Source organism: Gorilla gorilla, chromosome 8, assembly GCF_029281585.2.
Source record: "Gorilla gorilla gorilla isolate KB3781 chromosome 8, NHGRI_mGorGor1-v2.1_pri, whole genome shotgun sequence".
NCBI lineage: Eukaryota > Metazoa > Chordata > Mammalia > Primates > Hominidae > Gorilla > Gorilla gorilla.
This window is the reverse complement of record NC_073232.2, coordinates 104,048,520-104,062,853: the sequence shown is the minus strand read 5'-3', so window position 1 is coordinate 104,062,853 and position 14,334 is coordinate 104,048,520. Positions and strand designations below refer to the sequence as shown.

Here is a 14,334-nt window from a genome sequence, read left to right as displayed (position 1 = left end):
ATTAGCCGGGTATGATGGCACATGCCTGTAATCCCAGCTACTTGGAGGCTAAGGCAAGAGAATCACTTGAACCCTGGAGGCAGAGGTTGCAGTGAGCTGAGATTGTGCCACTGCACTCCAGCCTGAACCACAGAGCGAGACTCTGTCTCAAAAATAAACAAACATTTTATTTGGGCCAGACGCAGTAGCTCACGCCTGTAATCCTAGCACTTTGGGAGGCCGAGGTGGGTGGATCACTTGAGGCTAGGAGTTCGAGACCAGCTTGGCCAACATGGCGAAACCCCGTCTCTATTAAAAATACAAAAATAAGACAGGCGAGGTGGCGGATGCCTGTAATCCCAGCTACTTGGAAAGCTGAGGTAGGAGAATCGCTTGAACCTGGGAGGTGGAGGTTGCAGTGAACCAAGATTGTGTCACTGCACTCCAGCCTGGGCAACAGAGTAAGACTCTGTCAAAAAATAAATACATAAATAAGTAACTTTTTATTTGGAGATAATTGTAGATTTACATGCAGTTGTAAGTCCAGAAACATGGACTATCTGTCCAGTTTTCCTAAGTCTCAATTATGCCCCTCAGTAAAGACTTGTAGTTTTCTTCATATTAGATCTGCATATTTATTTTAAATGTATTGTTAAGTATTTTATGTTTCTGTGATTACTGGTATATATGAAAACCATTATTTTAGCATACATTTTGCAGCAAACCACCTACCTCCTCACATGCAGAGAGATCATGTGAACCCTTCACCCAGTTTTTCCCAATGGTTAATACCTTACAACACTATTAGTACAATATTACAACCAGGAAATTAATATTGATAAAATCCAGTGACCTAACTCAGATTTTACCAGTTTTGCCAGTATTCATGTGTGTGTGTGTGTGTGTGTTTAGTTCTGTGTGATTTTATCACTTATATGCAATTTTTAAGCAGTTTGTGTATAATGATGGTCTAAATTGCCTTTTTGTACAAGAAGCTGAGAAATAGCATTATTTTTGACTAATTCCTTTTTATATCCTTTATCATTTCTTGAATTGATATATATATGTATATGTATGTGTGTGTGTGAGTGTGTATTTAAAAGTTATCTATTCTCACACATTTTGGTCTATATACATTCTGATTTTTTCTGTGTGTCTGTATCTGTGTCTAAGTCTACATTTATATTTATACACACACACAGAGTGAGAGAGAGAGAGAAGAGAGAGAGACAGAGAGAGATTTAAAGAGATTTGAACAATACATTCATATGGTTGGCTGTGTATCAGTCAGGGTCCTGTCAGGAAATCACACTGCAAGGATCATTAAAGGGAGTTTAATGGAGGGGCCATTTACAGAGGTGTGGAACGGGGGTTAGGGGAACCAGCAGGTGTGAAAACATCCAGGGTCTAGATATTGCAGGAAGCTTTTAGCATCCTAGTCCCCTGGGCTTAAATAAGCAGGGCAAGGGAGTTTTCACTGGAACCTGGTGAGAGTTGTTACTGTGAGGAAGGGGCCATTTAACAGGAACTGTGACTTTAGGTAGAGGACCACAGGTATGGCAAACTATATCTCAAGTGGGAAATAAAAAATTTCAATATCTCCCACTTCCTGTCTTGTTGGTGCCACCCATTGGCTAAATGCAACAAAAAGCCACTTTTGCAAATACTTAGTATTATTATACTTTTATAGGTTTGCCTATTTGACAGATAAAAGTCTCTTGGTCTCAACAAAATCTTAGTCCCATTATTTTAATATACACTGCTTAGATTAATAGTAATGCTATGTTTATTCTTTGTCTAGTCATCATTTGTATTTAATGCACAGTTAAATATTTTGCATGTTTTCCTAATGAGGCACATTATTTTGTTAAAGACCTTTTTATATATAAGTAGCCAGCCCTTTTCCTGTCATATACGTTATATTTTCCTCCCCCCCCAGGTTTGCCTTTTCTTTTTTGTTTGTGATATTTCTGTTATAAAGAAGTTTAAAGGTTTTTATATTGTTAAAATTTTTATATTTTACATTTTGATTTATTTTGGTTTGTGCTTAGAACACCAGTTGATTTGAAATGCTACTATTATAATACCCGAGGATTTTCCTGGATATTAAATTCTGTTCCTTGAATCTGCCTATGATTACCCAAATTCCAGCCTAATATTTACATTATGGTGGCTTCTTAGTACATTTTATTAGTTTGTTGGATACCTTTCCCCACATTGATTTTTTTCTCAATACTGCTGCTTTTTTATGTATGTTTATTCATGTAGATGAAATTTTGAATCAACTCAAATTGAAGAGAAATCCTGTTGGCATTTTAGTTGTCATTGTGCTATTTGGATTAATTTCTAGAGAATTGAAATTCAGCACTGAGCCTTCCCTTTCCAGAAACATGGACTATCTTTCCAGTTTTCCTAAGTCTCAATTATGCCCCTCAGTAAAGACTTGTAGTTTTCTTCATATTAGATCTGCATATTTATTTTAAATGTATTGTTAAGTATTTTATGTTTCTGTGATTACTGGTATATATGAAAACCATTATTTTAGCATACATTTTGCAGCAAACCACCTACCTCCTGGAGTTTCTTTCACTAGTCTTTCACTGGACTTATTTTAATCTATTCTAGTAGAAAATCGGTTCATCTATAAATAATGACATTTCTATCGGCTCCTTTTAAATATTTATTTGTTACTCAATTTACTTATTTAATTCAACTAGCTAGAAATGTCCGATTAATTTTTGAAAAACCCAAGCCTGTGGTAATAGTGAACATTCTTGGCTTTAATGGGAAACCATCTAGTGTCTTAAAACCATCTAGTGTCTTACCATTAATACCATTCTGAATATCAGTTTGAGATACCTTTTTAAAATCATTTTATGAAATATTCTTCTTTTAGAATTAAAAATGTTAAGTGAAATATTTTTATTTCAATTAACATAATTGATCATATTAATATATTTTCCACATTATATAATCTTTTACAAATATTAAAAAATTCTTTTTGCATAGAGACGAGATCTCTGTTGCCCGGGCTGGTCTTGACCTCCCGGGCTCAAGCAGTCCTCTTGCTGTGGCCTCCCAAAGTGCTGGGATTACAAGCATGAGATGCCATGCCCAGCAAAATTTCTAATGTTTTATTTAGGATTTACAAAACAGCTTTACTGAGGTACAATAGACAGAAACTAAACTGCATCTATTTAAACTGTAAAATCTGATGGGTTTTGACATATGTATATAATTGTGAAATCAATAACATTATCAGGTCCAAATATTTCTTTATCCTTTAAATTTTTTTATTTTGAATTTCTTTTCTTAAATTTTGAATTTCTATGAATACACAGATGATAGATGTACATATTTATGGGGCAGGTGAGATGTTTTGATACAGGCATGCAATGTGAGATAAGCACATCATGGAGACTGGGGTATCCCTTCAAGCATTTATCCATTGCATTACAAATAATCCAATTACACTTTTTAAGTTATTGTAAAATATAGAATTAAATTATTATTGACGATAGTTGTAATCTTTCTCTCCTCACATTCTTCCCCATGTCTCACCCCCGGGCAACCACTGTTTTGCTTTCTGTCATCGTAGTTTTCAATTTTTTAGAATTTTCTGTAAATGTAATCATACAGCATAAGGTTTTTTGGGGGTCTGCCTCTGATGTGGTTTGTATCTGTCTCTACCCAAATCTCATGTGGAATTGTAATCTCCAGTGTTGGAGGTGGGGCCTGGTGGGAGGTGATTGGATCATGGGGGTGGGTTTTCCCTTTGGGGCTGTTCTTGAGTTAGTGAGTGAGTTCTTGTGTGAGCTGGTCATTTAAAAGTGTGTGGCATCTCCCCTCCTTTCTCTCTCCTCCTTCTGGTCAGTCATGTAAGGCATGGCTGCTTCCGTCATGATTGGAAGCTTCCTGAGGCCTCCCTAGAAGCTGAAGCCGCTATGCTTTGTGTGCAGCCTGTAGAACTGTGAGCCAATTAAACCTCTTTTCTTTATGAATTACCCAGTCTCAGGTATTTCTTTATAGCAGTGTGAGAATGAACAAATACGGCATTCTTTCATGTAACATAATTATTTTGAGATTTTTCCATGCTGTTGTATGTATTGATAGTTTATTCCTTTTTTGCTAATATTACATTGTATGGATATATCGCTTTTGTTTATCCATTCACCTGTTGATGGACATTTGAGTTTTTTCCAGTTTTTAGCTATTACCAGTAAAGTTGCTATGAACATTCATATACAAGTCTTGGTATGGACATATGTAGCACAACCTTCACATTTTATGAAGAGAAAACCAAAGTACAGAAAGTAAGTGCCTGCTTGAAGCAACTACTAAGTGGCAGAGCCAGAACTCGGAAGGTGCTGGACTGACCTCTTGTCTGGTGATCCTCTCACAAACCCCAGTGTGGAAAGACCAGTGAGTGGCACAACATCAGTTGGAATAGGGGTTTATTTTAGTATCCTCACTAGGCCAAAACTTTCTTTCTTTCTTTTTTTTTTAGACAGGGTCTGGCTCTGTTGCCCAGGCTGGAGTGCAATGGCATGATCTCGGGTCGCTGCAACCTCCGTCTCCTGGGCTCAGGTGATTCTCCCACCTCAGCCTCTCAGGTAGCTGGCACTAAAGGCATGGGCCACCATGCCCAGCTAATGTGTGTAATTTTTTTTTTTTTAGTAGAGATGGGGTTTTGCCATGGTGCCCAGGCTGGTCTTGAACTCCTAGGCTCAAGCAACCCACCCACCTCAACCTCCCAAAGTGTTGGGATTACAGGTGTGAACCACTGGGCCTGGCCCATAGTTCTTTAATAAGTCTTGAAATCAGTGTTAGTCCTCTAACTTTGTTATTTTTCAAAGTTGTTTTGGCTGTTCTAGGTTCTTTGCATTTCCATGTGAATTTTAGAATTAGCTTGTCGATTTCTAAAAAAACTTCTGGAAAATTGATTGGGATTGCATTGAATCTAGAGACCAATTTGGGGATAATTGGCATCTTAATAATATTAACTCTTCCAATCTAGGAACATGGTATATCTCCCATGTATTTTGTTCTTTAATTTTTTTTCAATGTTTCATAGTTTTCACTACACAGGCCCTTGACATTATTTGTCCTCTACATCCACAGATTTGTTCTTAAAATATTTCATTTTTTGGTGCTATTATAAATAATATTGTTTCTAAAATTTCAATTCTGATTTTTCATTGCTAGTATATCCAGAAATAAAATTGATTTTTATATATTGATCTTGTATCTTGTAACATTTTAGACTCACTTATTCATTCTAGTAGCTTTTTGGTAGATTCCATCAGATTTTTACAGACAAACATACCATTTGTGGATAAAGACAGTTTTACTTCTTCTTTTCCAATCAGAATGCTTTTTATTTCTTTTTCTTGCCTATTGCACTGGCTAGAATTTCCAGTACAAGGGTAAATAAAAGTGGTAAGAGTGAACATTCTTGTCTTGTTCCTGATCTTAGGTGGCAAACATTTAGGCTTTTACCATTAAGTTTGATATTAGTTGCAGGTTTCATAGATATTTTTTATTGTGTTGAAGAAGTTCCCTTCTATTCTTAGTTTGCTGAGTATTTTAGCAGGAATGAATGTTGGGTTATATCAAATGCTTTTTATATGTTTACTGAGATGACTTTTAGGTTTTTAGTTTGTTTACATGGTGATTTGTGTTAATTGAATTATGAAAGAAAATTTTCCAAAAATATACTTCTGTGTTACAATTTTCAAATTTTATGTAAGATCTAAAATCTCTATTTATATCTTAAATAATTATATATTTTCACTTTTATTTAGGTTTTAACATCAAGTTTATACCATCTGGTAAAATGAATTGGTAAACATTTCTTCTTTCTCTGTACTCTTTAGCATATAAATTATGTATTCCTCTTTAAGATTTGAAAGAAAAAAAAAATCTGTGAAACCACATGGGACTGTAACCTGGTATCATTGGGGGAATATATTTTGACACATTTAAAAATTTCTCTCTTTGGTTATTATTCTACAAAGTTTATCACCTTTTCATAGAAGATTTTGTAGTATACATATTTCCAGAATTGTTTTGTTAATAGAGACTTTAAAAATTTATCTACGTTTGTGTCTCCTTTCTCATTTCTTATATTGTATGTTTGTATGGATTCTCCTTACCTTGATTAGACTTACCAGAGGTAAGTTTTATTGGTCTTCTTTAAAAATAAACCATCTTGGACGGGCATGGTGGCTCATGTCTGTAATCTCAGCACTTTGGGAGGCTGAGGCGGGCAGATCACTTGAGGTCAGGAGTTCGAGACCAGCCTGGCCAACATGGTGAAACCCTGTCTCTACTAAAAATACAAAAATTAGCCAGGCCTGATGGCAGGCGCCTGTAATCCCAGCTACTTCGGAGGCTGAGGCACAAGAATAGCTTGAACCTGGGATGCAGAGGTTACAGTGAGCCAGGATTGTGCCACTGCACTCCAGCCTGGACGATAGAGCGAGACAGTCTCAAAAAAAAAAAAAAAGAAAAAGAAAAAGAAAAAGAAAAAAGAACCATCTCTTAAACTATTTAATACTTTAAATTGTTTTATTTCTGCTGTCAGCTGCTGTATTTTTTCTTTCCTCATATTTCCCTTAAGCTTATCTTGTGGCTCTTTTTATGGCTCCTTGAAATGATATGTATTTAACTTATTTTTATTTTTTTGTTTGTTTAATTATAAATACTTGAGACTTCACATTTTCTTCTGAGTACTTTTCTGAGGAAAAGTTTAGATAACTAATGTTTTACTTATTTCCTAAAGAATCTTTAACTGCAGTTTTATACTCTTTTTCTGTTCCAATCTACTTAAGATGGTGTTTTATAACCCCAAATTGTTTATTTTTTGTTCATTTTAAAAAATTAATTGCTAGTTTATTAATTGTATTGTGGTTAGGAAATGTAAACTGTACAATTTTTAGTTTTTAGAACTTATGATTTTCTTGTTCACTAGGATGTGATATAGTTTAAAGTTCATGAGATACAAAGTGTGATATATATATTTATTAACACAAAGTTTTAATTATACTTTTATAAACTATGTTTGCTTTTGTTAATTAGATCTATTCTGAAAAGAGGGGTATGTTAAAGCCTATTATAGTTCTAATTTTTCACTTTTCTCTTTATTGCTAGCAACTTTGGCTTTATCTATTTTGATGCTGTTATTTGGTGCATGATAATTCATACTGTATTTTTGGTATGGCTCCTTTTTATCTATCTAACATGACCCCCTTTCTCATTTAAAAATTCTTTTTGGCATAAATCCTGTTTTGTCTAATATTAACATAGTGAGGGTCCCAGAAGACCTTAAAATTTGTTTCAGACATTTTTACATGAATCTGACTAGCCAGTAAGATCAGGCATGTCTTTTGCTACAATGCCTTTTGCTATGTGAATGGTTGCCTTCCATTGTTTCCAGCAGTAATATAACATGTTTTCTTTTGTATTTTTAAATTATTCCAATGGGAATAGATAAGTGAGTAGTAATCTGATTCCCATATCAGACTAGAAACCCCTGCCTCCAGGCTTGATTTTTTGTGTAGCCCATCCCCTGCATGGATCCCCAAGCATCTTTCTAAAATGCAAATCTAATCCTGTGTCTCCCTGTGTTAGTCCATTCTTACACTGCTGTAAAGAAATACTCGAGACTGGGGAATTTATAAAAGAAAGAGGTTTAATTGACTCATAGTTCCACATGCCTGGGGAGGCCTCAGGAAACTTACAATCATGGTGGAAGGTGAAGGGAAAGCAAAGACCTTCTTCACGTGGTGGCATGAGAGAGAAGTGCAAGCAGGGAAAATGCCAGATGCTTATAAAACCATCAGGTCTTGGAAGAACTCACTCACTATCAGGAGAACAGCATGGGGGAAACTGCCCCCATGATCCAATCATCTCTCACCGGGTCCCTCCTTTGACCTGTGAGGATTATGGGGATTACAATTCAAGATGAGATTTGAGTGGGGACACAAAGCCTAACCATATCACCCCCAAAAGGCTTTAGTAACTTGAGGTTCTTCTTTGTGTCCAGTATAATACTCCTGACTACTCCAGACTCATGGCACTCCAGTTGCCCTGAATACATGGCCCTTTCCTGATGCCTCGCCTTTGCACAGGCACTTCTCTCCTTCTGGAGTGCCTTTTGGCGTATTTTTCACCTTTAAAAACAAAGTCCTCCTAAGTTCCATTCATCCTTGATCCAAGTCAACTGTATTTCTGGATAGAACCCTCCCACTTCCCCCAGGCACAGTAACTTTCTTCCTTTTCTGTGTTATCATGTTAAATGGTTTATGCCTCTGCAGCAGTGGTTAAAAGTGAGGACCCAGGAATTAGGCTGTTCTTAAACTAGCTGTATTACCTTGGGCAACCTAACCTTACCAAAACCCCACTTCACAGGGTGGTTGTGAAGATTAAATGAGAAAATGCATGTAAAGGGTTATATAGTGCGTGGCACATAATAGATACTTGGTAAATGTTAGCTTCACTATTATCATTCTGAATTTTCATCTATCTGCTTTTATATTTCTATGTCCTTCACTGTCCCGTGAGTGCCTTCAAGGTAAAGGCTCTATCTTAGTCACCTTTGCATCCTCCAATGCCCAGCACAATGACTAAATAATCATTTGTTAAATGAATGATTGACCTCCTACATACTACAACTTCTGTGTTTGGGGAGGCAATCTTCCATCACATAAAACTCCCACTCTCCCCTAATTGCACCTCAGCTGAATGTTCAACTCCTGAATAAGCAAGAGTTGACATTGCTTTAAGAAATAATTGTAGCATACTTAAAAGATCTGTGGTTTTCCAGAATTCAGCAGTTCAAATTTAGATGTGTTGTCCACAAAACAGCTGGAAATGTTTATTTTCCATTTTAAACATGTAATTTATGGTGAAACATACAATTAAATACTTGGAAAAATGCAACATGGCTTATTTAATTATTGGCATGAATAGATGGAGCATTTCATAATAATATGGCAACAGAATAGAAGTCAGTTTTTTGATGAAAGGCACTATTTTGATACAAACTATAAATAAATATGCAGTTCTCCCTAGTTGAAGATTATACCACTTGGTGTTTGGTTTGACTGATTTTTAAAGGAGCAGTACTGGGTTTAGGATAAGCTGCCCATACTCTTTTATCCATATTAAAAATAGTGAAGATAATACTAATAAAAATAATAGCTGCTGCTATGTACTATATGCCTACTATGTGCCAGACATTGAGCTAATATTTTGCATTTGTTAATTTTTGTTATGACAACAACCTAGCAAGGCATATATTATTATCTCAGTTTAACAGATGAGGAAACGGAGGCTTAGCAGGTGTATTAGTTTCCTGTGGGTGCTGTAACAAATTACCACAAACTTGATGGTTTAAAACAATAGACATTTATTCTCTTACAGTTTTGGAGGTCAGAAGTCAGACCTCAGGGTGTCAGCAGGGCTGTTCCTTTTGGAGGTTCCAGGGGAGCATCCATTCCTTGCCTCTTCCGGCTTCTGGGGGCTGTTGCCTTCTTTGGCTTATGGCCGCATCACTGCAGTCTCTGCCTCCATCTTCATATTGCCTTCTCCTGTGTGTGTGTGGTGCCTATTCTCCTTCTGTCTCTTTCTTATAAGGTCACTTGTAATGGCATTTAGGTCCCATCTGGGTAATCAGGATAATCCACTCAGACCAAGATCCTTAAGAACTCACACGTGCAAAAATTTACTACATATGGTAACATTCACAGCTTCCAGGGATTAGGATGTGGACTTATTGTTGGAGTCATTATCAGCCTACTTCAGTAGGATTAAGAAACATGACTCAAATTCATAACCAGTAAGTGGCAGCTGTGAGAGCTGAACCCTAATCTATTTGACTTTAGAGTTTGTAGTCTTTGCACCATTTCTCAAAGTAGGCATTTGTAAGATAGCTTTCTTATCAGGAAGCAGTGATAGGCAGTGGTGATGGGACAGAGACAAAAGAGTTCAGAAGCAGGGATTCACCCGGCAGCGGGGGAGGCAGTGTGGTGATCTGTTTTCTCTTTGTTTCAGTTTCTTTATTTAAAATGGTAACTCTCCAGAAGGACTGCATAGGAAGAGGGCCAGATCCTCTGGGGAGATTCACTGGGTCTTACCCAGAGTGTTTCTAATAAAAAAGCCAAGTGTCAGGAAGCCTCTGTGGGGACCCTAGGTTTTGGCAGGCAGGCAGCGTTCAACATCCAGGAGGACTGAGAATCACACCAGAAGAACTTGTGATTGTGGTGGCTGAAATGATCTTATAATAATCCTTAATGATATACTGTTTTTCTCCCTGATTCTATTTTTTGTTTTCTATAAGGTGTGGTTTGGCCATAAGGCCAGAAAGATTTCACAGGCCTGAACAAAAATTCTGCGAGGAACAAAGACACAACGATTGTCTCCTAATGTTTGGTTTGGATCATTAACTAAGCCAGTGAGTATGAAACTAGAATGTTTTTCTGCTTCAATTCACAAACTCTACACAGATCCCAAAGGGTGTCTTATGGCCTGGTTGTCATCTTGCTGTGTCTAGCAGAGCTGATATTAGGAACACGTGCAAATTTAGATTCTGTTTGATTTTTAAAGTAATCATGTCACAGTTTCCAGAAAAAAAGTTGTTTAAAAAGCCCATATTGTGAAGAAAGTGAAAATATGTCAAATTAGGTACCATGTAGATGGAAATAGTCAAAAGGAAATAACTTAATTTGAAAAGTCACTGCTCTCAACTTTAGGTAGTGTCAGTTTTAAATAACAGAATGTTAAAAAGAAAGCCTGGAAAAAGGTACATATGCTATTTATAAAATAATAGTACAACAAACATCCATCTCCCCTTTCCTGACAGAAATGGAAAGGTCACAATTAAGTAGAAAACCATTGTGTAACTCCGGTGGAGAAAAGCAGAGAGGAATATTTTTATCTTACTATTGCCAAGGACTAGCTATTTTTGGATCAGTCATTCCTGATCAAACCAAAGACTTCAGAAAATTAGATATTTAACTTTTACCAGCTATAACAAAGAGCATATACAAAAACAAAAACTTGGGGACAATTTATAAGCTTTTAATATTTAAACCTTTGCATAATAGTTAAAAACCTTTGGATAACTCATAGACATATGGTTTTCAACATTTTATTCTGAAAGCTTTAAAACATATAGAAACGTTGAAATAATTTACAGTGGGCATCTGTATACCCACCATTTAGATTAGGGGTTGGCAAACCCTAACTTGGCCTGTGGACCAAATCTAGTTGCTTGCCTGTTTGTTTGTTTATTTGTTTGTTTGTTTTTGAGACAGAGTCTTGCTCTGTCGCCCAGGCTGGAGTGCAGTGGCGCAATCTCGGCTCACCGCAAGCTCCACCTCCCGGGTTCACGCCATTCTCCTGCCTCAGCCTCCTGAGCAGCTGGGACTACAGGCGCCTGCCACCACGCCCGGCTAATTTTTTGTGTTTTTAGTAGAGATGGGTTTCACCATGTTAGCCAGGGTGGTCTCGATCTCCTGACCTCGTGATCTGCCCACCTCAGCCTCCCAAAGTGCTGGGATTATAGGCGTGAGCCACCGTGCCTGGCCCACTTGCCTGTTTTTGTAAATAAAGTTTTACTAGAACACGGCCTTTCTCATTAATTCAGATATTGTCTCTGGGTGCTTTTGCACTACAATAGCAGGCTTGAGTAGTTTCCACAGACACCGCAAAGATTAAAGTACTTACAATCTGACCCTTTACAGAAAAAGTTTGCCAACCCCGATTTAAATGATATAGTTAACATATTGCTGTATTTGCTTTATCGCCTATCCATCCATCAGGCCATGATAAACTTATTGTTAACAGTGAAAAAAATATAAGATAGTCATTTGGTGGTCAGACTCATTCCTGAAACAGTTAAGGATTATTACTATAAGTAAAAATTCCAAGAGAAAAAACTAAATTCAAAAACGGGAAAAATCACTTGACTTTGCTATTTGTTATTATCATTAGGTTTATTCTCAGCCATCATGTATAATAACATTAGTTACAATGTTAGAAGCAAAAACCAGATTAACTGAATTTCTGAATTTTACTTTATTTCTGCTTGAATTATATTGATTTATTTAGGTTTTCATCTCTCAAATTGGAGTATTTAGTGGCTTTTTATCAAGGTAATATTTACATTCCAAGAGACACACTTCCTCAAAAAATTGGGTAAAATTAGGTAAATTATTATTTATGAAAATTATTGTATATAATATGTATTATATTATAAAAATTAAGTGAAAATGAGTAAAAACTAAATTTTAATTAAAAAAATTTTTTTAGAGACAGTTAGAGGGTTTTGCTATGTTGGCCAGATTGGCCTTGAACTCTTGGCCTCAAGCAATCCTCCCACCTTGGCCTCCCAAAGTGCTAGGATAATAGGCATGAGCCACTGCGCCCAGCCATTTTTTACACTTGAATAGTATAAATATATATTGTTGGTTAGTTGTTAATGAAATTGATTTGTGTAGTTAGGAGTGTTACCATTTGTGCATTAAAGTCTAAAAGAACTAAAAGAGTCCTTTCTATGCTGAAGACAGAGTTAGAGTTCTAGGTGTTTTGGGGAATGTGAAGAAGGATCAGACCAAGAGTCTGTCCTCAAAGCATGTAGTTGAGTGTCAGCATGACTACTGTAAGACAGAGCAGAGAGTGTTTCTATTCAACATCGTAAGAGTACTGTAAGTGCTGGGGGAACAGAGGAGAGGTGAGACTTATGTTTTATTCTCCTGGTTAGGTGAGTTCCTGAAAGAAACAGCATTTGATATGGGTCTTTGAAGACATTCAGAAATGAGGGGAGGAAAATGAAGAGCAGTCTTTGAGAAGTAAGATTGGGAGAACATTTGCAAGCATTTGGCTTTTTGGTGGAATATACAAAGCTTGTGAAATTTAAACACACTTATGAAACCCGTATAGGGTTTTCATTATCATTGGCTCCTAATGACCTATAATCATGTGACAACTTTTAGTAAAACAAACAATAATCTTATGACATTGTGGTTTACTGGAGGGTAATTGCTAATCATTCTCTTCCTGCTAGCACATTAGCTGGTTAGGTTCTTGGCAGTGATACAATTTAAACAATCATTTGCCATGTAGTACATTCAATGGCTTAAATGAGTTAATGCAATCTCCAGTAAAGACATTGCTATGAATATGTCTTAAGAAAACAATTAAAAAGTGTAGATAAATATTTAAGTGTGAAGATAATCATATTAGTTTGGTGCAAAAGTAATTGCGGTTTTGCACCAGCCAAATAGTATTATTTATATGAAACACTGAAAAATATACCCATGTTTAATGTAGAGGGACTGCTAAATAAATGATGATACTGCAGTGTAATAAAATGCAGGTCATAAGTATTAGTTTTTTGATACATTATTAATGATACAGGAAATGGTAATGGTCTAATATTTCAGGATAAAAGCCATATACAAAGAGATAGCTTATAAAATTGTATAGCATGTGCCCAGTTTGGGATCTAGTACTTACTCTTAACAAAGGAATTTCACCTGAGGAAATAAACCACAATAATTTGGGAAATGAAAAAATAAGAATAAGAATTTTGCCAAGATAATGTATGTTTTCCATATAGGAAAATTTATTAAAAAAATTTATCCTGGGTTCTGGTGACATGGCTGACTGAAATACCACCATATTATCTCCTTTCGTCACTTCCAACACATATAAATACAAGACAAAGTATTACAACAAAAAATTTAAATTTTAAACTTACAACAAAGTGAGAGAACTCTCTTGGTGCAAAAAGCAATGAGGAAATGTGAAGCCAGCTGTGTAACTTCATGAGCCGATGCCACAGTGGCTCAGGAAGATATAAATCTGGAAGTAGACCCATGAGACTAGTAGCTAGGGATTGAATGTCTGTTTTCATTTGAGGACAGGAGGTGTGAGCTTGGACACTTGTAAGACAGGAAACTAGTTCTGAGAGCTAGAACATTTAAATGGCTGCACTGTAGGTAAAATAGAACTGGAAGCAGTTTGTTTGCTTACTCAGGGAAGTGATCCAAAACATCTCTCCACCTTAGAGAAATCAGAGACCCAGCCTGTGTCTTGTGTGAGCGGAATTCACATTTATATTTACCCAAGTAGTCCTAGAATTCTCAAGCTAAGAAATAACATAAACATAGGTAACAACCCAGTGCAACTTGTGGAAGCAAATACCAAACCTCTCTGTAGCAACTCTTCTGTAACACAGGTCCCCCCTACCTACCTCCCACTTGCCCCCTGACCAAATCCCTCCTGGAAATATGCTCACAGTAAAAAATACAAACCCATAAGGAAGAAATACTTCCAGAGGGAGAGTTA

At 36.5% G+C, this 14,334-nt stretch overlaps 1 protein-coding gene across 4 annotated transcripts in view; it reads left to right on the top strand.

Moving 5' to 3' along the window:
* Positions 1 to 14,334, top strand: part of PPP1R3C (protein phosphatase 1 regulatory subunit 3C) — a 172,829-nt gene that overhangs the window by 78,731 nt on the left and 79,764 nt on the right. For all 4 annotated transcript variants that reach the window (XM_055352472.2, XM_055352471.2, XM_063710323.1 and 1 more), the window contains one exon: positions 10,322 to 10,435. The gene's annotated coding sequence lies outside the window, so the exon portion shown is untranslated. The remainder of the gene's footprint in view (positions 1 to 10,321; positions 10,436 to 14,334) is intronic.